We start from the raw sequence: 25543 nt of genomic DNA on the forward strand, positions 1-25543 counted from the left end.
GGGAAAGGAAGAGAGAAACAGGGGAAATAAGAGAAACAGGAGTGAGAGAAACAGGGAAAGGAAGAGAGAAACAGGGGAAAGGAAGAGAGAAACAGGGGAAAGAAGAGAAACAGGGGAAAGGAAAGAGAGAAACAGGGTAAAAGGAAGAGAGAAACAGGTAAAAGAAGAGAGAAACAGGGAAAGGAAGAGAGAAACAGGGAAAAGAAAGAAGAGAGAAACAGGGGAAAGGAAGAAACAGGGTAAAGAAGAGAGAAACAGGGGAAAGGAAGAGAGAGAAACAGAGGAAATGAGGGGAAGGAAGAGAGAAACAGGGAAAGGAAGAGAGAAACAGGGGAAAAAAGAGAAAAGGGGAAAGCTGAAGAGAAACAGGGGAAAGGAAGAGAGAAACAGGGGAAAGAAGAGAGAAACAGGGAAAGGAAGAGAGAAACAGGGGGAAAGAGAAACAGGGAAAGGAAGAGAGAAACAGGGGAAAGGAAGAGAGAAACAGGGGAAAGAAAGAGAAACAGGGGAAAGGAAGAGAGAAACAGGGAAAGGAAGAGAGAAACAGGGGAAAGGAAAGAGAGAAACAGGGGAAAGGAAGAGAGAAACAGGGGAAAGGAAGAGAGAAATAGGGGAAAGGAAGAGAGAAACAGGGGAAAAAGAGAGAAACAGGGGAAAGCTGAAGGGGAAAGGGGGAAGAGAGAAACAGGGGAAAGGAAGGAAGAGAAAAGGGGAAAGAAGAGAGAAACAGGGGAAAGGAAGAGAGAAACAGGGGAAAGGAAGAGAGAAACAGGAAAGGAAGAAACAGGAAAGGAAGAGAGAAACAGGAAAGGAAAGGAAGGGGAAAGAAGAGAGAAACAGGGGGGAGAGAGAGAAACAGGGGAAAGGAAGAGAGAAACAGGGAAAGGAAGAGAGAAACAGGGGAAAGGAAGAGAGAAACAGGAGAAAGGAAAGAGAAACAGGGGAAAGGAAGAGAAAACAGGGGAAGAAAAGGAGGAGAGAAACAGGGGGTAAAGGAAGAAAGAGAGAAACAGGGTAAAGGAAGAGAGAAACAGGGAAAGGAAGAGAGAAACAGGACAAAAGAGAGAAACAGGGGAAAGGAAGAGAGAAACAGGGGGAAGGAAGACAGAAACAGGGTAAAGAAGAGAGAAACAGGGGAAAGGAAGAGAAACAGTAAAGGAAAGGAAACAGGGGAAAAGAGAAACAGGGGAAAGAGAGAAACAGGGAAGAGAGAGAAACAGGGACAATAATAGAGAAACAGGGAAAGGAAGAGAGAAACAGGGGAAAGGAAGAGAGAAACAGGGGAAAGAAGAGAGAAACAGGGAAAAAGAGAGAAACAGGGGAATGGGAAGAAGAGAAACAGAAAGGAAGAGAGAAACAGAATTAAGGAAGGAAGAAGAGAGAACAGGGGAAAAGGAAGAGAGAAACAGGGGAAATAATAGAGAAACAGGAAAGAAAGAAGAAACAGGGGAGTTGGGAAGAAAGAAAACAGGGGGAAAGAAACAGGGGAAAGAGAGAAACAGGAAAGGAAGAGGAACAGGGGAGAAGAGAAACAGAAGAGGACAATAATAGAGAAAACAGGGGAAAGGAAGAGAAACAGGGTAAAGAAACAGAGAAACAGAAAGGAAGAGAGAAACAGGGGAAAGGAAGAGAAACAGGGGAAAGGAAGAGAGAAACAGGGAAAGGAAGAGGGGAAAGGAAAGAGAAACAGGGAAAGAAAGAGAAACAGGGAAAGGAAAGGAAGAAGAGAGAAACAGGAAAGGAAAGAGAAACAGGGGAAAGAAGAGAGAAACAGGGGAGGAAGAGAGAAAAGGAGAAAGGAAGAGAGAAACAGGAAAGGACAGAGAAACAGGGGAAAGGAAGAGAGAAACAGGGGAAAGGAAGAGAGAAACAGGGAAAGGAAGAGAGAAACAGGGAAAGGAAGAGAGAAACAGGGGAAAGGAAGAGAGAAACAGGGGAAAGGAAGAGAGAAACAGGGAAAGGAAGAGAGAAACAGGGGAAAGGAAGAGAGAAACAGGGGAAAGGAAGAGAGAAACAGGAGAGAGAAACAGGGAAAGGAAGAGAGAAACAGGGGAAAGGAAGAGAGAAACAGGGGAAAGAAGAGAGAAACAGGGGAAAGGAAGAGAGAAACAGGGGAAAGGAAGAGAGAAACAGGGGAAAGGAAGAGAGAAACAGGGGAAAGGAAGAGAGAAACAGGGAAAGAAGAGAGAAACAGGGGAAAGAAGAGAGAAACAGGGGAAAGGAAGAGAGAAACAGGGAAAGGAAGAGAGAAACAGGGGAAAGGAAGAGAGAAACAGGGTAAAGGAAGAGAGAAACAGGGAAAGGAAGAGAGAAACAGGGTAAAGGAAGAGAGAAACAGGGGAAAGGAAGAGAGAAACAGAGAGGGAAAGAAGAGAGAAACAGGGAAAGGAAAGAGAGAAACAGGGGGAAAGGAGGAAAGAAGAGAGAAACAGGAAAGAAGAGAGGAAACAGGGGAAAGGAAGAGAGAAACAGGTTAAAGAAAGAGAAACAGGGGAAAGGGAAGAGAGAAACAGGTTAAAGAAAGAGAGAAACAGGGAAAGGAAGAGAAACAGGGAAAGGAAAGAGAAACAGGTTAAAGAAGAGAGAAAACAGAGGGAAAGGAAGAGAAACAGGGGGAAAGGAGGAACAGGAGAGAGAAGAGAGAAACAGGGGAAAGAAGAGATAAACAGGGAAAGAAGGAAACAGGGAAAAGGAAGGAAGAGAAACAGGGTAAAGGAAGGACAGGGGGAAAGGAAAGGGAAAGGAAGAGAGAAACAGGGTAAAGGAAGAGAGAAACAGGGAAAGAAGAGAAACAGGGGAAAGGAAGAGAGAAACAGGGGAAAGGAAGAGAGAAACAGGGAAAGGAAGAGGAAACAGGGAAAGGAAGAGAGAAACAGGGAAAGGAAAGAGAAACAGGGAAAGGAAGAGAGAAAACAGGGGGAAAGAAAGAGAAACAGGGAAAGGAAGAGAGAAACAGGGGAAAGGGAAGAGAGAAACAGGGGAAAGGAAGAGAGAAACAGGGGAAAGGAAGAGAAACAGGGGAAAGGAAGAGAGAAACAGGGGAAAAGAGAAACAGGAATAATAGAGAAACAGGGAAAGGAAGAGAGAAACAGGGGAAAGGAAGAGAGAAACAGGGGGGGAAAGGAAAGAGGAAAGAGAAACAGGGTAAAGGAAGAGAGAAACAGGGGGAAAGAAGAGAGAAACAGGTTTAAAGAAAGAGAGAAACAGGGGAAAGGAAGAGAGAAAACAGGGGAAGGAGAAACAGGGAAAGAAGAGAGAAACAGGGGAAAGGAAGAGAAACAGGTTAAAGAAAGAGAGAAACAGGGGAAAGAAGAGGAGAAACAGGGGAAAGGGAGAGAGAAACAGGGGAAAGGAGAAAGAGAGAAACAGGGGAAAGGGAAGAGAGAAACAGGATTAAGGAAGAGAGAAACAGAGGGGAAAGGAAGAGAGAAACAGGGGGAAAGGAAGAGAGAAACAGGAAAAGGAAAGAGAGAACAGGGGAAAGGAAGAGAAACAGGACAATAATAGAGAAACAGGAAAGGAAAGAGAGAAACAGGGTAAGCGGAGACAGAAACAGGGTAAAGAGAGAAACAGAATTAAGGAAAAGAGAGAAACAGGGGAAAGGAAGAGAAGAGAGAAACAGAAGGGAAAGGGAGAAGAGAGAAACAGGGGAAAGAAGGAGAAACAGGGGAAAAGAGGACAAAACAGGGGAAAGGAAAGAGAAACAGGGAAAGAAGAGAGAAACAGGGGAAAGGAAGAGAGAAACAGGGAAAGGAAGAGAGAAACAGGGGAGTGAAGAGAGAAACAGGGGAAAGAAGGAGAAACAGGAAAGGAAGAGAGGAACAGGGAAAGGAAAGAGAGAAACAGGAGTAAAGGGAAGAGAGAACAGGGGCAATAATAGAAACAAGGGAAAGGAAGAGAGAGAAACAGGGAAAGGAAGAGAGAGAAACAGGGGAAAGAAGAGAGAAACAGGGAAAGGAAGAGAGAAACAGGGGAAAGGAAGAGAGAAACAGGGGAAAAGAAGGAGAAAGGAAAGAGAGAAACAGGAAGAAGAGAGAAACAGGGGAAAGGAAGAGAGAAACAGGGGAAAGGAAAGAGAGAAACAGGGGACAAGGAATAGAACAGGAGAGAGAAACAGGGGAAAGGAATAGAGAAACAGAGGGGAAAGGAAGAGAGAAAACAGGGGGAAAGGAAGATAGAAACAGAGAGAAAACAGGGAAGGAAGATGAACAGGGGAAAGGAAGAGAAACAGGGAAAGGAAGAGAGAAACAGGGGAAAGGAAGAGAGAAACAGGGGGAAAGGAAGAGAGAAACAGGGGAAAGGAGAGAAACAGGGAAGGAGAAGAGAGAAACAGGGAAAGGAAGAGAAACAGGGGAAGAGAGAAACAGGCAAAGGAAGAGAGAAACAGGGGAAAGGAAGAGAAACAGAGGAAAGGGGAAAGAGAGAAACAGGGGAAAGGAAGAGAGAAACAGGGGAAGAAGGGAAAGAGAGAAACAGGGTAAAGGAAAGAGAAACAGGGGAAAGGAGAGAGAAACAGGGTAAAGGAAAGAGAAAAGGGGGCAATAAGAGAAACAGGGGAAAGGAGAGAGAAACAGGGGAAAGGAAGAGAGAAACAGGGAAAGGAAGAGAAACAGGGGAAAGGAAGAGAGAAACAGGGGGAAAGGAAGAGAGAAACAGGGGAAAGGAGGAAAAGAAGAGAGAAACAGGGGAAAGGAAGAGAGAAACAGGGGACAATAAAGAGAAACAGGAAAGGAAAAGAAACAGGGAAAGGAAGACAGAAACAGAGGAAACAGGTAGAAAATAGATAAACAGGGTAAAGGAAGAGAGAAACAGGGAAAGGAAAGAGAGAAACAGGGGAAGAAGAGAGAAACAGGAGTAAAGGAAGAGAAACAGGACAATAATAGAGAAACAGGAAAGGAAGAGAGAAACAGGGTAAAGGAAGACAGAAGCAGAATTAAAAAGAGAGAAACAGGGCAAAGGAAAGAGAGAAACAGGGGGAAAGGAAGAGAGAAACAGAGAATTAGGGAAAGAGAGAGAAACAGGGGGCAATAATAGAAAACAGGGGAAAGGAAGAAACAGGGAAAGGAAGAGAGAGAAACAGGGAAAGAAAGAGAAACAAAGGGGAAAGAAAGAGAGAGAAACAGGTGGAAAGGAAGAGAAGAAGCAGAGATAAACAGGGTAAGAGGAACAGGGGAGAGAAACAGGGAAAGGAAGAGAGAAAACAGGGAAAACGAGGGACAATAATAGAAACAGGGGAAAGAAGAGAGGAAACAGGGAGTGGGAAAGGAGGGGGGAAGAGAGAAACAGGGGAAAGGAAAGAGAAACAGAGCCAGGAAAGAGAGAGAAACAGAAGGAGAAACAGGGTAAAGAAGAGAGAAACAGGAAACAGAGGAAACAGGGTAAAGGAAGGAGAAACAGGGAAAGGAGAGAAACAGGGGAAAGGAAGAGAGAAACAGGGAAAGGAAGAGAGAAACAGGGGGAGAGAAACAGGGGAAAGGGAAAACAGAGAGAGAAACAGGGAAAGGAAGAGAGAAACAGGGGAAAGGAAGAGAGAAACAGGGGAAAGGAAGAGAGAAACAGGGGAAAGGAAGAGAGAAACAGGGGAAAGGAAAGAGAAACAGGGGAAAGGAGAGAGAGAGAAACAGGGGAAAGGAAGAGAGAAACAGGGGAAAGGAGGAGAGAAACAGGGGAAAAGGAAGAGAAACAGGGAAAGGAAAGGAAACAGGGAAAGGAAGAGGAAACAGGGGAAAGGAGAGAGAAACAGGGGGAAAGGAAGAGAGAAACAGGGGAAAGGAAAGAGAGAAACAGGGAAAGGAAGGGGAAACAGGGAAGAGAAACAGGGAAAGGAAGAAACAGGGGGAAAGGAAGAGAGAAACAGGGGAAAGGAAGAGAGAACACAGGGAAAGGAGAGAGAAACAGGGGAAAGGAGAGAAACAGGGAAAGGAGAGAGGGAAACAGGGAAAGGAAGAGAGAGAAACAGGGGAAAGGAAAGAGAGAGAAACAGGGAAAGGAAAGAGAGAGAAACAGGGGAAAGGAAGAGAGAAACAGGGGAAAGGAGAGAGAAACAGGGGAAAGGAAGAGAGAAACAGGGGAAAGGAAGAGAGAAACAGGGGAAAGGAAGAGAGAAACAGGGGAAAGGAGAGAGAAACAGGGGAAAGGAAGAGAGAGAAACAGGGGAAAGGAGAGAACAGGGAAAGAAAGGAAAGGAAAGGAAACAGAGAAACAGGAAAGAGAGAGAAACAGGGGAAGGAAAGAGAGAAACAGGGGAAAGGAGAGAGAAACAGGGGAAAGGAAGAGAGAAACAGGGAAAGGAAGAGAGAAACAGGGGGAAAGGAAGAGAGAAACAGGGGAAGGAAGAGAGAAACAGGGGAAAGGAAGAGAGAAACAGGGAAAGGAAGAGAGAAACAGGGGAAAGGAAGAGAGAAACAGGGGAAAGGAAGAGAGAAACAGGGGAAAGAAGAGAGAAACAGGGGAAAGGAGAGAGAAACAGGGGGAAAGGAAGAAGAGAGAAACAGGGGGAAAGGAAGAGAGAAACAGGGGAAAGGAAAGAGAGAAACAGGGAAAGGAAGAGAAACAGGGGAAAGGAGAGAGAAACAGGGAAAGGAAGAGAGAAACAGGGGAAAGGAAAGAGAAACAGGGGAAAGGAAGAGAGAAACAGGGGGAAAGGAAGAGAGAAACAGGGACAGGGAAAGGAAAGAGAGAAACAGGGAAAAGGAAGAGAGAAACAGGGAAAGGAGAGAGAAACAGGGAAAGGAAGAGAGAAACAGGGGAAAGGAAGAGAGAAACAGGGGAAGGAAAGAGAGAAACAGGGAAAGGAAGAGAGAAACAGAGGAAAGGAAGAGAGAAACAGGGGAAAGGAAGAGAGAAACAGGGGAAAGGAAGAGAAACAGGGGAAGGAAAAGAGAAACAGGGGACAGGAAAGAGAGAAACAGGGAAAGGAAGAGAGAAACAGGAGAGAAAAGGAAGAGAGAAACAGGGAAAGGAAGAGAGAAACAGGGGAAAGGAAAGAGAAACAGGGGAAAGGAAGAGAGAGAAACAGGGGAAAGGAAGAGAGAAACAGGGGACAAAGGAAGAGAGAAACAGGGGAAAGGAAGAGAGAAACAGGGGAAAGGAAGAGAGAAACAGGGGAAAGGAAGAGAGAAACAGGAGGGAAAGGAAGGGGACAATAATAGAGAAACAGGGAAAGGAAAGGAGAAAAGGGTAAAGGAAGAGATAAACGGGGGTAAAGGGGAAAGGGGAAAGGAAAGAGAAACAGGGGAAAGGAAGAGAGAAACAGGGTAAAGGAAAAGAGAAACAGGGAAAGGAAGAGAGAAACAGGGGAAAGGAAGGGAAAGGAAAAGAAACATAAAGGGAAAGGAAAAGAGAAACAGGGGAAAGGAAAGAGAGAAACAGGGGGAAAGGAAAGAGAAACAGGGTAAAGGAAGAGAGAAACAGGGTAAAGGGAAGAGAGAAACAGGGGAAAGGAAGAGAGAAACAGGGTAAAGGAAGAGAGAAACAGGGAAAGGAAGAGAGAAACAGGGTAAAGGAAGAGAGAAACAGGGGAAAGGAAGAGAGAACAGGGTAAAGGAAGAGAGAAACAGGGGAAAGGAAGAGAGAAATTAGTGTTTTTCCATTAAACTCTCAAGGCTCTCAATCAACTTATATAATTGTAATTGACAAGTTGAAGAGCCTCATCCTTGGATCTAATAATTAGAGGTTGACAGATTAATCGGAATGGCCGATTAATTCATAACAATCAAAAATCTAAATGATTTAATCTTTTATTTAACTAGGCAAGTCAGTTAAGAACACATTCTTATTTTCAATGACTGGCCTAGGAACAGTGGGTTAACTGCCTGTTCAGGGGCAGAACGACAGATTTTCATCTTGTCAGCTCGGGGATTCAATCTTGCAAATTTACAGTTAACTAGTCCAACGCTCTAACCACCTGCCTCTCATTGCACTCCACGAGGAGACTGCCTGTTATGCGAATGCAGTAAGCCAAGATAAGTTGCTAGCTAGCATTAAACTTATCTTATAAAACAATCAATCAATCAATCATAATCACTAGTTAACTACACATGGTTGATGATATTACTTGTTTATCTAGCGTGTCCTGCATTGCATATAATCGTTGCGGTGCGTATCGTTGCTCCAACGTGTACCTAACCATAAACATCAATGCCTTTCTTAAAATCAATACACAGAATATTTTTTAAACCTGCATATTTAGCTAAAAAGAAATCCAGGTTAGCAGGCAATATTAACCAGGTGAAATTGTGTCACTTCTCTTACGTTCATTGCACGCAGAGTCAGTGAATATGCAACCGTTTGGGCCAACTAATTTGCCAGAATTTTACATAATTATGACATAACATTGAAGGTTGTGCAATGTAACAGGAATATTTAGACTAATGGATGCTTCTCCTTAGATAAAATACGGAACGGTTCCATATTTCACTGAAAGAAAAAAATGTTTTGTTTTTGAGATGATAGTTTCGGATTCGACCATATTAATGACCTAAGGCTCGTATTTCTGTGTGTTATTATGTTATAATTAAGTATATGATTTGATAGAGCAGTCTGACAGCGATGGTAGGCACCAGCAGGCTTGTAAGCATTCATTCAAACAGCACTTTTTGTGCGTTTTGCCAGCAACTCTTCGTTGTGCGTCAAGCATTGCGCTGTTTATGACTTCAAGCCTATCAACTCCCGTGGTTAGGCTGGTGTAACCGATGTGAAATGGCTAGCCAGTTAGCGGGGTGCGCGCTAATAGTGTTTCAAACATCACACGCTCTGAGACTTGGAATGGTTGTTCCCCTTGCTCTGCATGGGTAACACTGCTTCGAGGGTGGCTGTTGTCGTTGTGTTCCTGGTTCAAGCCCAGGGAGGAGCGAGAGAGGGACGGAAGCTATACTGTTACACTGGCAATACTAAAGTGCCTATAAGAACATCCAATAGTCAAGGTTAATGAAATACAAATGGTATAGAGAGAAATAGTCCTAATTCCTATAATAACTGCAACCTAAGACTTCTTACCTGGGAAAATTGAAGACTCATGTTAAAAGGAACCACCAGCTTTTCATATGTTCATGTTCTGAGCAAGGAACTTAAACATTATCTTTCTAACATGGCACATATTGCACTTTTACTTTTCTCCAACACTTTGTTTTGCATTATTTAAACCAAATTGAACATGTTTCATTATTTATTTGAGGCTTAATTGATTTTATTGATGTATTATATTAAGTTAAAATAAGTGTTCATTCAGTATTGTTGTAATTGTCATTATTACAAAGACATTTTAAAATGGCCGATTAATCGGTATCGGCCTTTTTGTGTCCTCCAATAATCGTATCGGTATTGAAAAATCATAATCGGTCGACCTCTACTAATAATGCAACAGGTTTTAGAGAACAGTTTGTTAGTAACCAACATCATAAAGACAATCCAGGCCGGAAGAGGAGGAAGTGGAGAACCCCTTATCTGAGATGTGGGTGGACCAGGTGAGATGATTGGCTGGCCAGTACAGACACAAAACCAGATGATAATGACTAAATCAAATCTGTCATAGCCAGTTGGAAGCAGCTGTTTACAGAGCAGGCCAGACAATTAAGACACCTTCAGTAGCCTATGTATTGCACAATGAAAGCATTTGACTTGATGAAAAAAAATCCTGCATGTCTAATCAACCTCATAGACTCTCTCATCTCTCTCTCACACACACACTTCACACATTCATTGGACATCAAACACACACACACCTATCTCTGTTCCACCACAACGACTTATCAGGAGAATACATAGTTGGAGCCTATTGCATTACTTCTGTCCAGCATCCACGGCAACCTACTCCGTTGCACACGTCTGTCTGAAGCTATGTATCCATCGGTCTCTGCTCTTATCTGTCCATACAGCCGATTAGTCATAATGCTAATCATGGATGCGCGTTATACACGGAAATGAGAGTCATGGAGGGTTACGCTGTAGCCTTAGCCTGGCCATCTCGTTCAGTAGGGGATCATGGGTAAAATAAACGAGCCGGATGTATCCCTTAATAGTCTACAGAGATAGACAGACAGACATGTATTTATGCAGGGCAGTCTCATAACGTATTTGAATTTAAATTGTCATCATTGTATTATGGACTAGGGAGTAGTCTGTAGAAGGGAATATATCTCTGTCTCATAATAACCTCTGTCTCACACTGTCATGTATGATACAATCTGAAAATATATTTAGCGAGAAGGGTCTATGTTAGGCCTAATAAATTAAAACCACAGTCACAACAGAAAAGCGACGTGAATAAAATAAAACAGAAGATGTCATGTATTTAGGCTATGTAGCCTATAGCCTCTTCCGTCCGATTTCCTTCCAATGGCCTCTATGCAAATTATTCTGCAAACGAAATAAAGGCTATACGCACAAATGAAAGATTATGCATTATTCTATACTTAAATGCCCCAATTATATTGTAGGTAATGAAGCATCCCGTTACACCCAATGTTAGGCGTTTACACCCCACCGCCTCGCCCCCTCTCCATCCTCAAAAACAGCTGGCAGATCATGCACAACTCCATCTCACAACATTAATTAAATGTCACATACCAATGTTGTATTCATAATCTTATCTCACCCTTGTCATCGTCGAAAGCAAAAAAATACATAATTCCCATTTACCCCATCCGGGCATCTCGCGGTTAAAAGTCGTATCGCCGTGAAAACCCAGTTTCCAGCAAGCAACCCCCTCCCCTCTCCCCTTCTCACACATGTAAACGATGGCACTGGGCGCGAGCGACGTTACACCTCAACATAGACAACCCCGTCGTTCTCTCTCTCGTCTTTATCTCTCTCCTCATTCTCTCCATCCATCCCTCCCTCTCTCAGATAAAAAGGTGCTGGGTCTTAAAGAAACAAACTCGCAGCTCTCACGCGCCCGCTCACGCACGTGGGGCTATACAATTAATTGATCATGCATGGGAGCGCGCGCACACACACTCATGAGGGCACAGTCGTGATTTCATTTTTCATTGACAAACATTAAAATTACACTCACATTCAATGTTAGACCCAATATGTATGGAAATCAGAGAAGGACTAATAACTTCTACAGCCTCATATTGTAGGCTACAGTGAAACATTCTCCCCCTCTGGTGTCTATTATGAGAACTGCGTCATTCACAGCTCAAAACTCACCTATTGCTCACACTGGCATTTTGACCGTGACCACCCATAATAAACTATGTATATCACAAATATTCATTTTTGTCTTCAACATATTTCACCATTTAATGTTTTGTTGTGCAGAGTTTGGTCGTGAAATGTTGAGGCCTAAATATGGTTTATGATCAAATAATGTGTTATTTTAGGATATTTCTAAATTCAACTGTGTATATCATGGATTCTGAACGTATTTCTACAGAAATGCAAATCGTCTATAAATGTCAAAACCAAATTACCCGCTAGTCATCTCCACCTCTGTATTCTTCTCATGGTCAGACGCACAGACAGATGTGCAGTTGACACCAATCACCACAGGGCATCGGTTACACTTCAACCAACCGAAGGCAAGAGAAGGAGTTTCCTGGAACTGGCAGAGCCAATAGAAAAACATTGAAATTGGTTTCAGCTCAATTGGTTGGGGCGGTAAGAAGGGTCCCGGAAGGGATGACGTAATTTTCTCTTAGAGGATGATGTCATTGTAATGCACAGAGAGCATTCAAATAGGCAATAACATTTCCTTGAGTAGAACGAATGTGTCAATAGTCTGAGTAAGTCTGCGGGTCCCCACTTCAGATAAGTACAGATGTGATGTCAAGAACAATAATTGTCAGACAGAAAAGTGTGTCCATTGCATAGTTTATCATATAAAACATGCACACGCACACCCCTCTCTCCCTCTCTTCTTCCAGGTCAGACTAAGGTCAGGGTCATACCAGAGGTGGCAGCAGTCTGACCTCATAGAGAGCCAAACAGATCCTCAGTCCCTGTCTCCCATGATGCCCTTTCTCTTCTTTCCTTAAGATACATTCGTAATCCACCACTCTTTGGCCAAAGGCCTTATTGAAAAGACACTTGATCTGCCCATTTTCAACATTTAAATCCCTCGTCCAACTCATGCCAAATCACAAATACTGTTATTATTCCAGAGACTTGCTCTCTGAGATTCCACAGTGTGCAGATAGTGACAATGGATAGGACACATATGACATAACAGGTTTCAGCAACTCTCTGTCCTATACCTTGCTGTTGTAGGGAGAGGACTGGCTGACACTGATGCCTCCTCTCAGAAGACACCAGACCAGATGAGAAGTTCACCCACACACTGTGAATTGGAAAATGTATGTGCTTTTTAAACTACATTTATCTGAATAAGGTCTATTAGTGAAAGCTCAGCACAATGTCTAACAGCCCATCTGCAGGATTAAAGTGAAGAACTGGAATTACACTGTATTGATCTGTAGGCATATTGGTTTGGTAAACAGTCCAAAGGTATGGGTGTTTTTCTACAAAGCTCTCAATGGGAGAGTGAGGCTAATGACAGAAAGAACTCTGTGTCCATATCTTTCCACATTTGTGCTGTTTCTGCACTGACTCAATGTCTCCCTCTGCAGGTAAATATGGATACCGCACCATGGCCTAATTACAGAAAAATACACAAAAAAAACATGCACCAAATACAACATGTGTAGACTTTACAGTGAAATGCTTACTTACAAGCCCTTAACCAGTTTTAAGAAAATACCTAAAAAAAAAGAAAACGATAAGAATAAAAAATAATTGAAGAGCCACAGTAAATAACAGCAGCTAGGCTATATACAAGGGGTACCGGTACAGAGTCAATGTGCGGGGCACCAGTGTCGAGATAATTGAGTTAATATGTACATTTATGTAGATTTATTAAAGTGACTATGCATAAATAATAACAGAGAGTAGCAGCAGCGTATAAGAAGGGGGCAATGCAAATAGTCTGGGTAGCCATTTGATTAGATGTTCAGGAGTCTTATGGCTTGGAGGTAGAAGCTGTTTTGAAGCCTCTTGGACCTAGTACCGGTGCCCTGGTACCACTTGTCGTGCGGTAGCAGAGAGAACAGTCTATGACTAGGGTGGCTGGAGTCTTTGACAATTTTTAGGGCCTTCCTGACATCACTTGGTATAGAGGTCCTGGATGGCAAGAAGCTTGGCTTCGGGGATGTACTGGTCTGTACACACTACCCTCTGTAGTGCCTTGCGGTCGGAGGCCGAGCAGTTGCCATACCAGGCAGTGATGCAACCCGTCAGGATGCTCTCGATGGTGTAGCTGTAAAATCTTTTGAAGATCTGAGGAACCATGCCAAATCTTTTCAGTCTCCTGAGGGGGAATAGCTTTTGTCGTGCACTCTTCACAGCTGTCTTGGTGTGCTTTGACCATGTTAGTTTGTTGGTGATGTGAACGCCAAGGAACCTGAAGCTCTCAATCTGCTCCACGACAGCCCCGTCGATGAGAATGGGGGGCGTGCTCGGTCCTCCTTTTCCTGTAATCCACAATCATCTCCTTTGTCTTGATCACGTCGAGGGAGAGGTTGTTGTCCTGGCACCACAGTCAGGTCTCTGACCTCCTCCCTATAGTCTGTCTCATCGTTGTCTGTGATCAGGCCTACCACTGTTGTGTCATCAGCAAACTTAATGATGGTGTTGGAGTCGTGCCTGGCCATGCAGTCATGAGTGAACAGGAGTACAGGAGGGGACTGAGCACAGACCCCTGAGGGGCCCCAGTGTTGAGGATCAGTGTGACAGATGTGTTGTTACCTACCCTCACCACCTGGGGTCAGTCCGTCAGGAAGTCCAGGATCCAGTTGCAAAGGAAGGTGTTTAGTCCCAGAGTCCTTAGCTTAGTGATGAGCTTTGAGGGCACTATGGTGTTGAACGCTGAGCTGTAATCAATGAATAGTATTCTCACGTAGGTGTTCCTTTTGCCCATGTGGGAAAGGCAGTGTGGAGCGTAATAGTGATTGCATCATCTGTGGATCTGTTGGGGAGGTATGCAAATTGGAGTGGGTCTAGGGTTTCTGGGATAATGGTGTTGATGTGAGCCATGACCAGCCTTTTAAAGCATTTCATGGCTACAGACGTGCTACAGGTCGGTAGTCATTTAGGCAGGTTATCATAGTTTTCTTGGGCACAGGGACTATGGTGGTCTGCTTGAAACATGTTGGTATTACAGACTCAAGACAGAGAGAGGTTGAAAATGTGAGTCTCTGATCTGGAGATGGTGGTGACATAGACGTGTCAGCAGCATCAGCACTATATCTAATACTAGGATCATTCCATAATGGTATCATTTCCTATTATTATCTGGTGATTCCTTCAGGTTCCAGTGGGGTTCATTGGGGGTTCCAAAGGTCACAGGCAGAGACAGTCAGTTGTTCTATCCAGAGAATTAACATGAGAACAGAGGGGTGATGTGCCTCAGGCTATGGACATTGGACACATAAGAACAAGGTAACACAGGTCACTTCCATAACCAACTCATGAAGTAACCCCCAAACTCCAAGATAGGTGCTGTAAATATCAAAGCTGAAAGATGATTCCTTTATAGATAAAAAAGGAAAGACAGTTACATAAATCTGTGTGAGGGACACTCAGTTTGATCAGTGTCTACCATCATCTGCTGTGTTGCTCTGGTACTGCATGTTTTCCAACCATATAGATGTTCAAAATGGTCACATATAGAACTTATGTTGCTCATAATTGGAGATTACATCCAGCTGTCTCTCCTTCATTTTGTCACATACTTGTCTCACCTACCACCAGACTGAGAATAAAAATAACATTTTGAAGAAAAATGAGTGCAGATGTTGCTAAACACACAGATATGTCCATTCCTGAGCTGTGACATCACCAGCAGCAGAGTGATTGACAGCTAACAGCTGTATCGCCACCCAGAAAGAAGGGGCAGTGAGGTCATCATTGAGGTCACTGGGGTCAGGGTGTGAGTGGAATGCAGGGTAGGAATGCACTGTGTGCCAGGGGACCCATTCCATGGGAGAGAACAATGATCAGCACATACTCCCCGGAGAACCATACCACTGGACAACAGCAGAGGAAAAGAGAGAGCACAGTACAGACACTGAAGGGATTCATTACTATAACAGAATGTTTCAAATACATTTAAAATAAGAAGGGTGATGACAGAAGGGACAAGGCTGGAATAACAACAATGTACAGAAGCATGCCAGATCCCAGTGACCAATAGATACATTAGTTATTGGCAGGAGAGGTCAAAGGTCAACTAGAGGAGTGTGAAGGCAGAAGGGATTGGGAATTAAATATTCAAACAATGTACCTCATCTGGGAAAGGGTTAGCGGTCACAAATCAGAAATTTAACATTTGGGGGAAAACAGTGGAAATAGTAAGCTAGGTATACAACACACAGACAACATAAGGGCAGAATATCTATAGACAGAGAATTTAAAAATCTAGAAGGCTAGGTCCAGTGAGTTGAATAATTTATTGAGATCAAATGTAAACCACAGAGATAGGTGAACACCGGGACTGTGCCAGGGGACGATACGATGTGCTTGACTGACTGGGGTTGTGCGCTTGTGCTGTATGATGTCATCTGCTGTACCCATCTGGATATGTGTGTCAGTGAAAGAGATGTGTTCCTGCAAGAGCATGTGTGTATTTAGGGTTGCACAGCTACCACTATTTTACCAAAGTTACTGGAATCCTCTGTAATTTTGGTAAATAACAGGTCATCTATGGTAACTTTGGTGATTTATACTTGAACTAAAAAAATGTTATTCATATATAGTATTATTATTTTTACATCTGTGACCATAATGTCCGTGAGTTTCTAGTGGATAGACTATATGGTTCAAGAGAAAAATAACCTAAATCATTTTGGAAAAGCATCTAATCAACAATTGCATTGTTTTCAATTCACTCCACAAACTATTGTATTTTTCACAACTGCCACCAGTTTGATCCCCAAATATTTACAACAAAGACATATTGACATAGTAAAATAAAAAAGTGTAAAATAAACAAAGGGTATTTTATTCTGAAACCCTCATATTAAACATCAATGACATTCACTACGTTGATGGTTTATATTTAGGATATTTTACAGCTTTGTCATCTCATTTAATTATTGTATAGATGTTATATCTGATAAGGCCACACAGAGGGCCAGAGATAATTCATGAGTATGTTTACATGCACACTAATAATTTGATATTAAACTGATTATGGCATTATGCCAGGTATGGAAATAGTCACGTGAACACCTTACTCTGCTTATCTTGAATCGGCGTAAGGTCAAAATCTAAGTAAGCATACACCAATTAAAACACCTGGTTTTCTAGGCAATCTTTCAAATTACTGCATTCGAGCTGTGTATTTGATTTGCGCCCAGCACAGGTAGCGCAAGACTCCCTCTTATGCGTGAATTTGGAAAAACAAAAGTATGCATATTAGAAATTGTTTTCACATACAAACTTTATATGTCCCAACTCAGAATCAAAAAGGTTTTGCAAAAAGTTTGGCCAATGTGGTCAAACATTTTTTTAGATGGCTGATTTTCTGAATTTATCTGAAGTCTCATCAGTAGCCTGATTTCAGCGTAAACAGGATTATTAAGGAAATTGTTCTTCTTGCAAAGCATGTAAATGTTTTAAACAAAATCCAATTATGGTATGCATGTAACCATGCTCACAAACACCTGTGATAATCTGAAGTACCAAAAAAGACACTAGATGTCATCTGATAAAATTACATATATTCCTTGAAAGTTACAAAAATTCTGGTAGTTTACTGGTAAACTTAGAAAGTTTCCAGTAATATACCCTCCCATTGCAACCCTATGTGTATCAGGGTTCTGCATTAGGTGTGTATGGGCAGGTTCTGTGGTGGTTCTGCAGGCAGGTTATTCTGGGCCTCTTGGACTTCTTGTTCAACAGGAGCTTTAGCACCTGAATGAGAGTGCCAGAGAGAACATTCCATTACTGAAAGAACCCCTCAGAGGAGACAAAAGCAAAAATGTCCCCAACTCACTCCATCTCTGCCCTTTTTATCTTGTCTATCCCGTTTACCTTGATCTTCCAGTTTCTGCATCTCTTGGTGGAACTGTAGTTCTCCGTTAGGACCCGTAGGAGGCTGCCCCTCCACTGCCTGTTTCTCCTTCCTCTGAGACATCTCTAGCACTGCCTGACAGGATCAGACAAACATTTCATCATATGGCTACTCATAGTTTCATATTTCATTGAAGATATAATCGCTATAGTGACAGTATGGCTTATTCTGCAGTATTTGGCTGTTCATAGTATGGCTATCCTCCATACCACTGTGCAGAGTAAGTGGTGGTTGTCTACCTGTTGGTACTCTCGTCTCTGGGCCTCCAGGGCCTTGCCCCTCTCCTTCAGCAGATCCTGCTCCTGACGAAGAGACTCCGCCCTCTTACCGAGCTCCTCCTCCTTGGTCCGCAGTTCCGCCTCAAACCGCTGGAGCTCAGCCTCTGTAAACACCGGCTTGGTGTCATCTAAAGTCTGGAGGGATGGGGAAGACGAGCCTGACATCACTCAACACACAAACTATAAAATGACCCAACGTCCCTCACTCACTTACATCCCATTCTTTAGGGTTATTGAACTCTTTCTTGTCTGTTGATTTAAGGAACTCTTCCAGGCTGTGAACCGACACAGAGTCGATCTTGATTGATGTCCACCTGTCAAAACAGAACCAAAAAAGTAATAGATAACAGACCAAGAGTGAACGGATGAGAGGTGAACAGCCAGAGAGTGAACGGATGAGAGGTGAACGGATGAGAGGTGAACAGAGAGTGAACGGATGAGAGCTAAACAGACAGAGTGAAAGGATGAGAGGTGAACAGAGAGAGAGAGAGAGGAGAGAGGGATAAAGACACAGAAACAAGGAAAAACAGGAATGGAGGATTAAAACAGAGGACAGAAATCCAAACAATACTAACGTTCTTCATGACATGCTCCCTCATCCTCAGCCTCTCTTCCTCCATCTCCATCATATCATCCTCCTCATTCTTTGGGTCGTAGACCTTCTCCAGCTGGTGGTAGAGGGCAGAGAGAGCTGTTACTATACCACACGGACACGGACACACACACACGTGAGGGAATGTGCGTTACCTCTTTGGCAAAGAGGGCCTCTAGTTCCTGCTCATCTAAAACACCATCTCCATTCGCATCTACAGGGAGGAAAATAAACATTATTTGAACACATACAAACGTCATCATCATGTAATAGTAGAGTGCAGCTTAACTGACCATGCAGTTTGAAGAAGGTCTTTGGGTTAAACTCTGTTGGGTCCAGTCCATCAGTCTCCTCCCATACCTCACGCAGTTGAGCTACACTGCCCTGATGGAGAGATAGAAAAGAGAGGGGAGAGAAAGAGAGATTCCATTCTACTGGTCTCGCATACAAAAGCATTCCCTCCATCTTACTCGCTCTCTCCGTCTTTCTCTCTCACCGGAGCGTTGACCTTGGGGTGCTTGCGGTGTTTATCCTTCAGCTCCTCCATCCTCTTCTCCTCCTTCTCTCGCTTCTCCTGGTCCAGACCCTTGAGGTACTCCCGTCTCTCGTGCTCCTTCAGCATCTCATAGCGTTTGAACTCATCATGTCTCTCTGCATCGTAGTTCTCTAGGTCTTTAGTGGCCTAGCAGGGAGACAAGAGGACAAGGATGAGGGAGATACTGATGTACAGTACCAATCAAAATTTTGGATACACCTACTCCTTAATTTATTTCTACAATGTACAATAATAGTGAAGACAAACTATGAAATAACACATATGGAATCATGTAGTAACCACAAAGTGATAAACAAATCAAAATGTATGAGATTTTTCAAAGTAGCCACCCTTGATGACAGCTTTGCACACTCTTGGCATTCTCTCAACCAGCTTCATGAGGTAGTTACCTGGAATGCATTTCAATTAACTGGTGTGCCTTGTTAAAAGTTAATTTGTGGAATTTCTTTTTCTTTCTTAATGCATTTGAGCAAAGAGAAAACAACAGTCCATCATTACCTTAAGACATGAAGGTCAGTCAATCTGGAACATTTCAAGAACTATGAACGTTTCTTCAAGTGCAGTGGAAAAACCATCAGTACTATTAGTATTATTATTATTATTACTATGATGAAACCGGCTCTCATGAGGACCGCCACAGGAAAGGAAGACCCAGAGTTACCTCTGCTGCAGAGGATAAATTCATTAGCATTAACTGCACCTCAAGATTGCTGCCCAAATAAATGTTCAAGTAACAGACACATCTCAACATCAACTGTTCAGAGGAGACTGCGTGAATTAGGCATAAATGGTCAAATTGCTGCAAAGAAACCACTACTAAAGGACACCAAAAGAAGAGACTTGCTTGGGCCAAGAAACATGAGCAATGGACATTAGATCAGTGGAAATCTGCCCTTTTGGTCTGATGAGTCCAAATTTGAGATATTTGGTTCCAACCTCCATGTCTTTGTGAGACGTAGAATAGGTGAACAGATGATCTCCGCATGTGTGGTTCCCACTGTGAAGCATGGAGGAGGTTGTGTGATGGTGCATTGCTGGTGACACTGTCTGTGATTTATTTAGAATTCAAGGCACACTTACAACCAGCATGGCTACCACAGCATTCTGCATTCCCATTTGGTCTGCACTTAGTGGGACTATTATTTGTTTTTCAACAGGACAATGACCCGAAACACAACTCCAGGCTGTGTAAGGGCTATTTGACCAAGAAGGAGTGATGGAATGCTGCATCAGATGACCTGGCCTCCACAATCACCCAACCTCAACCCAATTGAGATGGTTTGGGATGAGTTGGACCATAGAGTGAAGGGAAAGCAGCCAACAAATGCTCAGCATATGTGGGAACTCCTTCAAGACTGTTGGAAAACCATTCCTCATGAAGCTGGTTGAGAGAATGCCAAGAGTGTACAAAGCTGTCATCAAGGAAAAGGGTGGCTACTTTGAAGAATCTAAAATATTTCGATTTTTTAAACAGTTTTTTGGTGACGACATGATTCCATATGTGCTATTTCATAGTTTTGATGTCTTCACTATTATTCCACAATGTAGAAAAAAAAAGAAAGAAAAAACCTTGAATGAGTAAGTGTGTACAAACTTTTGACTGGTACTGTACATTGGCCTAGCAGGGAGACAGAGGACAAGGGAAACTGATATACATCGGCCTAGCTGGGAGACAGAGGACAAGGATGGGGGATACTGAAGTACGTTGGCCTAGCAGGGAGGCAGAGGACAAGGACGAGGGGGATAATGAAGTACATCAACACCAGTGTTATGACACAAGTAGATAAGAATCAGGGCCCGTATTCATAACGCATTCTGGAGTAGGAATACTGATCTAGGATTAGCACCCAATATAAAATCGCATTAATTATGATAAAAGATGGTGCCGACAGACAAACTTGGCAGATCTGCTTCTAGCGCTTAAGCAACTTTGCCGTATTTAGTTTTTTTGTGTTATTTCTTACATTATTAGCCCAGAGCAGTTTTGTGTTATTACATATAGCCGGAAATAACTTTTGGAAATCAGAGCGGCGGTAACGACCAGGAATACGACTTTCCCGAATACTCAGGAGGCTTGCACACCCTCCACCACTTCCAAGTATATTACTCGCTAATATTCAGTCTCTGGACAATAAAGTAGATGAGTTCAGGGCAAGGATCCCCCTCCAGAGTCATCAGGGACTGTAACATACTCTGATTCACAGAATCATGGCTCTCTCGGGATATACTGTCCCCGTCCATACAGCCAGCTGGGTTCTCAGTACATTGCGCAGACAGGAATAAAGAACTCCCAGGGAAGAAGGGCGGTGGTGTATGTTTCATGATTAACTACTCATGGAGTGATTGTGATAACATACAGGAACTCAAATCCTTTTGTTCACCCAGACCTAGAATACGTCAAATTCAAATGCCCGACCGTTTTACCTCCCGGTTTACCTCCCGATTCTCTCCGGTTCCAGTGACAGCCATGTATTATTATATTCCCCCTCAAGCCAATACCCGACAGCCCTCAAGGAACTACACTGGACTTTATGCAAACTGGAAACCACATATCCTGAGACTACATTTATTGTAGCTGGGGATTTTAACAAAGCAAATCTGAGGAAAACACTACTGAAGTTCTATCAAGACATTGACTGTCGTACTCGCTCTGATAAAACACTAGACCACTGCAACTCTTTGAAATGCCTACAAGGCCCTCCCCCAACCTCCCTTCGGCAAATAAGATCACGACTGCATTTTGCTCCTCCCTTCCTATAGGCAGAAACTCAAACAGGAAGTACCCGTGCTAAGGTCTAGTCAAAGCTGGTCTGACCAGATCGGAATCCATGCTTCAAGATTGTTTTGATCAAGCGGACTGGGATATGTTCTGGCTAACCTCAGAATAACATTGACGTATACAAAGACACGGTGACTGAATTCAACAGGAAGTGTATAGAGGATGTTATTCCCACTGGATTAAAACCTACCCAAACCAGAAACCGTGGATAGATGGCAGCAAAACTGAAAAAACTAACCATGGCAAGGTGACGGAATATAGTCGAATACAAACAGTGTAGTTATTTTCTCCGTAAGGAAATCAAACAGGCAAAACGTCAGTACAGAGACAAAGTGGAGTCACAATTCAATGGCTGGAGACATATGTGGCAGGGTCTACAGACAATCACAGATTACAAAGGGAAAAAACCAGACACACGTCTTGCTCCCGGACAAACTAAACACCTTCTTTGTCCGCTTTGAGGATAACACAGTGCCACCAACACGGCCTGATTTCAAGGACTGTAGGCTCTCATTCTGTGAGTAAGACATTTAAGCGTGGTAACCCTCACAAGAATACCAGCCCAGACGGCATCCCTAGAAGCGTCCTCAGAGCATGTGCAGACCAGCTGTCTGGAGTGTTTACAGACATATTCCATCTCTCCCTATCCCAGTCTGCTGACCCCACTTCCTTAAAGATGTCCACCATTGTTCCTGTACCCAAGAAAGCAAAGGTAACTGAACTAAATGACTATTTCCCCATAGCACTCACTTCTGTCATCATGAAGTGCTTTGAGAGGCTAGTTAAGGATAATATCACCTCTACCTTACAACCTAGACACACTTTAATGTGCATACCACCCCAATAGATCCCCAGATGTTGCAATCGCCATCGCACTGCCCTATCCCATGTGGACAAGAGGAATACCTACGGAAGAATGCTTTCAACACCATAGTACCCTCAAGTTCCTCGGCGTACACATCACTGACAATCTGAAATGATCCATCCACACAGTGTGGTGAAGAAGGAGCAACAACTACTCTTGGCCCCTAAGACACTCAAACTTTTACAGATGGACAATTGAGAGCATCCTGTCGGGCTGTTTCACCCCCTGGTATGGCAACTTCTCCCCCGCACCGCAGGGCTCTTCAGAGGGTGGTGCGGTCTGTACAACGCATCACAGGGGGCACACTTCCTGCCCTCCAGGACACATACAGCACCCGATGTCACAGGAAGGCCAAAAAGGACATCAACCACCCAAGCCACAGCCTGTTCACCCTGCTATCATCCAGAAGGCGGGGTCAGTACAGGTGCATCAAAGCTGGGACTGAGAGACTTCTATCTCAAGGCCATCAGACTGTTAAATAGCCATCACTAGCCAGCTACCACCCGGTTATTCAACCCTGCACCTTAGAGGCTGCTGCCCTATATACATAGACATGGAATCACTGGCCACTTTAATAATGGAACACTAGTCACTTTAATAATGTTTACATACTGCTTTACTCATCTCATATGTATAACTGTATTCTATTCTACTGTATTTTAGTCAATGCCACTCAGACATTGCTCGTCCTAATATTTATATATTTCTTCATTCCCTTCTTTTACTTTTAGATTTGTGTGTATTGTTGTGTATTGTTAGATACTACTGCACTGTTGGATTAGGAATTAAGCATTTCTCTACACCCGCAATAACATCTGATAAATATGTGTGTGTGTACAAATAAATGTGTATTTGTACCAATAAAATTTGATTTGAAAAGGCTAAACTGATCCTAGATCTGCACCTCTTAGATGTTCTATGAATGCACATACAGGCCCTGGACTCTATGCTCACTGCATTACCGTTGAGATGAGCAGCTCAAGGTCTTTGGCCTCAAAGGTGTTCTGATTGTGTGGATCCAGGTGTTCAAACTGCTTCAACAGAGAGGCATGGTCCATCTGTAAACCTTGGGGATAAACAGAGGGGTTTTAACAAGTGACTGAGAAAACATATATAATCTTGGTCTTCCAGGCCTTTAAAGAACCCTCACTCTGTGTGTTGGTGCTGTCCAGTTTGGCTTTGAGCAGCATCCTGAGGCGAGACACCTCCTGTCTCTTCAGCTCATCCAGACGAGTTCTAACATGGTGCCCCACAAGGTCCAGCTCCTTACTGAGACGACCATTCTGAAGAAGATGGCCAGTCAGTCAGACACATAGATTCACCTTTATTCGCCAGGACATTTACTTTACATGTACCAGGAACTTGACCCAGTGACTTGATGCTGCCACAATAAACAGAACATAGACAGAATACAGACAGAATGTATAGACAAATAATTTTACACATACAGTATGTACACTATAGATTAGGGATGGGCATTTGAAATTATTTCACTATTCAAATATTATATTTTTTCAGATATCTGGATTGTTGAAGTACATGTTTTAAAGAAAACGGTACCCTACGCGTTTCAGCGGAAGGGTAAGTGAGGTGTGAGAGAGGAGCAGGGGCCAGTGTGTGTGGCACAGAGGGAGAGAGAAAAAGTAGACAAACCGACTCGTGCTAGTTAGAAAACTTGTTGCTGCCATAGGTTATCTATCATACCATCTGGTAGTACCGGTCTTGACTGAACCAAATCATTGTAAAGAAGCTAGCTGGCTACAGTAGCTAGGTAAGTTAGTCAGCTAGCTAGCTAAAGTAGAAAGGCTAATTGAGGCACTCCTCGTAATTGTCTACGACAACTCCATTCATATGAAACAACAGCCTACCTGTTGGTTGATCATTGTAGTCTACTCCTTCTCATTTAGCCAAGTTAATTCCGTAATTTTTATTCTATTTTGCATCAATTAGTAATGTCCCACTTCCTTTACAACAAATTGAGCCTCCGACTGTAACATCGCTTTGATTGACCAATAATAACAACATGCTCCACGTGTGAAGGCTACCGGGGCATCTTTTTTTATGGGCCGCACTCATAAAAACTGTCATAAAACTGTTGTGTTATTAAAATGTTTAATGTAATGGTCTATCCTTGCAGGCTATGTAGCAAGGTCACATAGGTACTTTTATGAAATTTTAGACCAGGCATTTTCATAGTTAAAATAGACCATTAAGTAATCGAATACTAACGTCCATTCAGATATTCAAATAACCCGTGCCAATCCCTACTATAGATGACTTGAGAGAGAGAGAGAGAGAGAGAGAGAGACCTTGATGTCCTCTGTGTTGGCAGTCTGGAGTTTCTCTCTGAAGTGGGGATCTGTCTCCAGCACCTCAATCACCTCTCTCAGATACCGGTCATAGTATAGGCCCGTGTCCTGCAACGGACAGGCAACCACACACACGTCACACATGGATACACACACAGACAACACAGACACAGACAGACAACAAAGGCGTACCACATTTTCCTCCTGAGGAGGCTGTGCTTCCTGGGGGGTTGCATTGCGGTCGAGGGGCACTGACCAAACCTCCAGAGACATGGATAGGAGCAGCAGCCAGCCAGGATCCAGGTTCATCCTCCTGCAAGAGAAGTATGAACATATAAGATCTGTCTATGTCAATTGTGTATTCAGACATTATTCAGCTGTCTGTCATTTGGTACTGAACACCAACGGAATGATGTTTGACGGCTGACATCTGACAGACAGAGGCACATCACAGGAGGCGTATCCTGTTGCATGGACATTACATGGGAACTGGCAGATTGACCATCAGATACTGTGGGCTAGTGACGCACTGTGGGCTATCGCGAAACCTGGCTGAATTTAAGGTCTACGCTTTGATTTCGCGTGACAATATATAGCTTTTCAGTAGAAAGCGCAACAACACGCAACAGCAAAGACACTACCGCACTCTGAACAACAGCAAGCTAGCTAGCTAGCTAGCTACGGACGAGAGAGAGAGGCTTACATCCATATTGCATCCCCCATTCATATTAAATGTGCGAAACCCTCTAGAAAACATATGGCAACGCCAACAGGCCAAATGTAGTATTATGTACACTCGTTGTGACATGGGGGATTCTCGCTTACCGTTACTTGTTAATCGGTGGCTAATTCTTGCCCGTTGTATTAGCCAGCTAACGTTACTTCCTTCACTAAATGCTTTCCGAAATGAAAAAAAAAGAAAGATTTTTGCTTGGCAGCCGAAAATTACGTCAAAAAGAAGCGACTGTGTGTGTGACCGATCGTATGGGTCCCGTCCGTTCTTATAACGCGTTCACCTACTATTCGGAACTAGGAAATTACATTTCCGAGTTTGCTAGTTTCGAGTTTCATAGTTCCGACTTTTACATGA

The 25543-nt window shown here is 43.3% G+C and overlaps 1 protein-coding gene and 1 pseudogene across 3 annotated transcripts in view; both read right to left on the bottom strand.

Moving 5' to 3' along the window:
• LOC118383936 (liprin-alpha-3-like) overlaps positions 1–25543 on the bottom strand; it is a 115000-nt gene that overhangs the window by 45469 nt on the left and 43988 nt on the right. Inside the window, exon 1 of one of the 2 annotated variants that reach the window (XM_052491437.1) lies at positions 10595–10696. The exons of the other annotated variant lie outside the window; for it this stretch is intronic. The gene's annotated coding sequence lies outside the window, so the exon portion shown is untranslated. Of the gene's footprint in view, positions 1–10594; positions 10697–25543 lie in introns of those variants that run through there. 2 annotated transcript variants of the gene reach the window in all.
• Positions 15431–25542, bottom strand: LOC118384723 (nucleobindin-1-like; annotated as a pseudogene). The gene is made up of 13 exons (XR_008088805.1): positions 25279–25542; positions 24646–24766; positions 24454–24561; positions 23295–23427; positions 23107–23210; positions 18441–18626; positions 18238–18328; positions 18100–18158; positions 17928–18020; positions 17567–17666; positions 17314–17487; positions 17035–17149; positions 15431–16914 (listed from the first exon to the last, which is right to left on the bottom strand). The product of XR_008088805.1 is annotated as a nucleobindin-1-like (transcript).

This window comes from Oncorhynchus keta, chromosome 32 (genome assembly GCF_023373465.1).
Source record: "Oncorhynchus keta strain PuntledgeMale-10-30-2019 chromosome 32, Oket_V2, whole genome shotgun sequence".
NCBI classification, from domain to species: domain Eukaryota; kingdom Metazoa; phylum Chordata; class Actinopteri; order Salmoniformes; family Salmonidae; genus Oncorhynchus; species Oncorhynchus keta.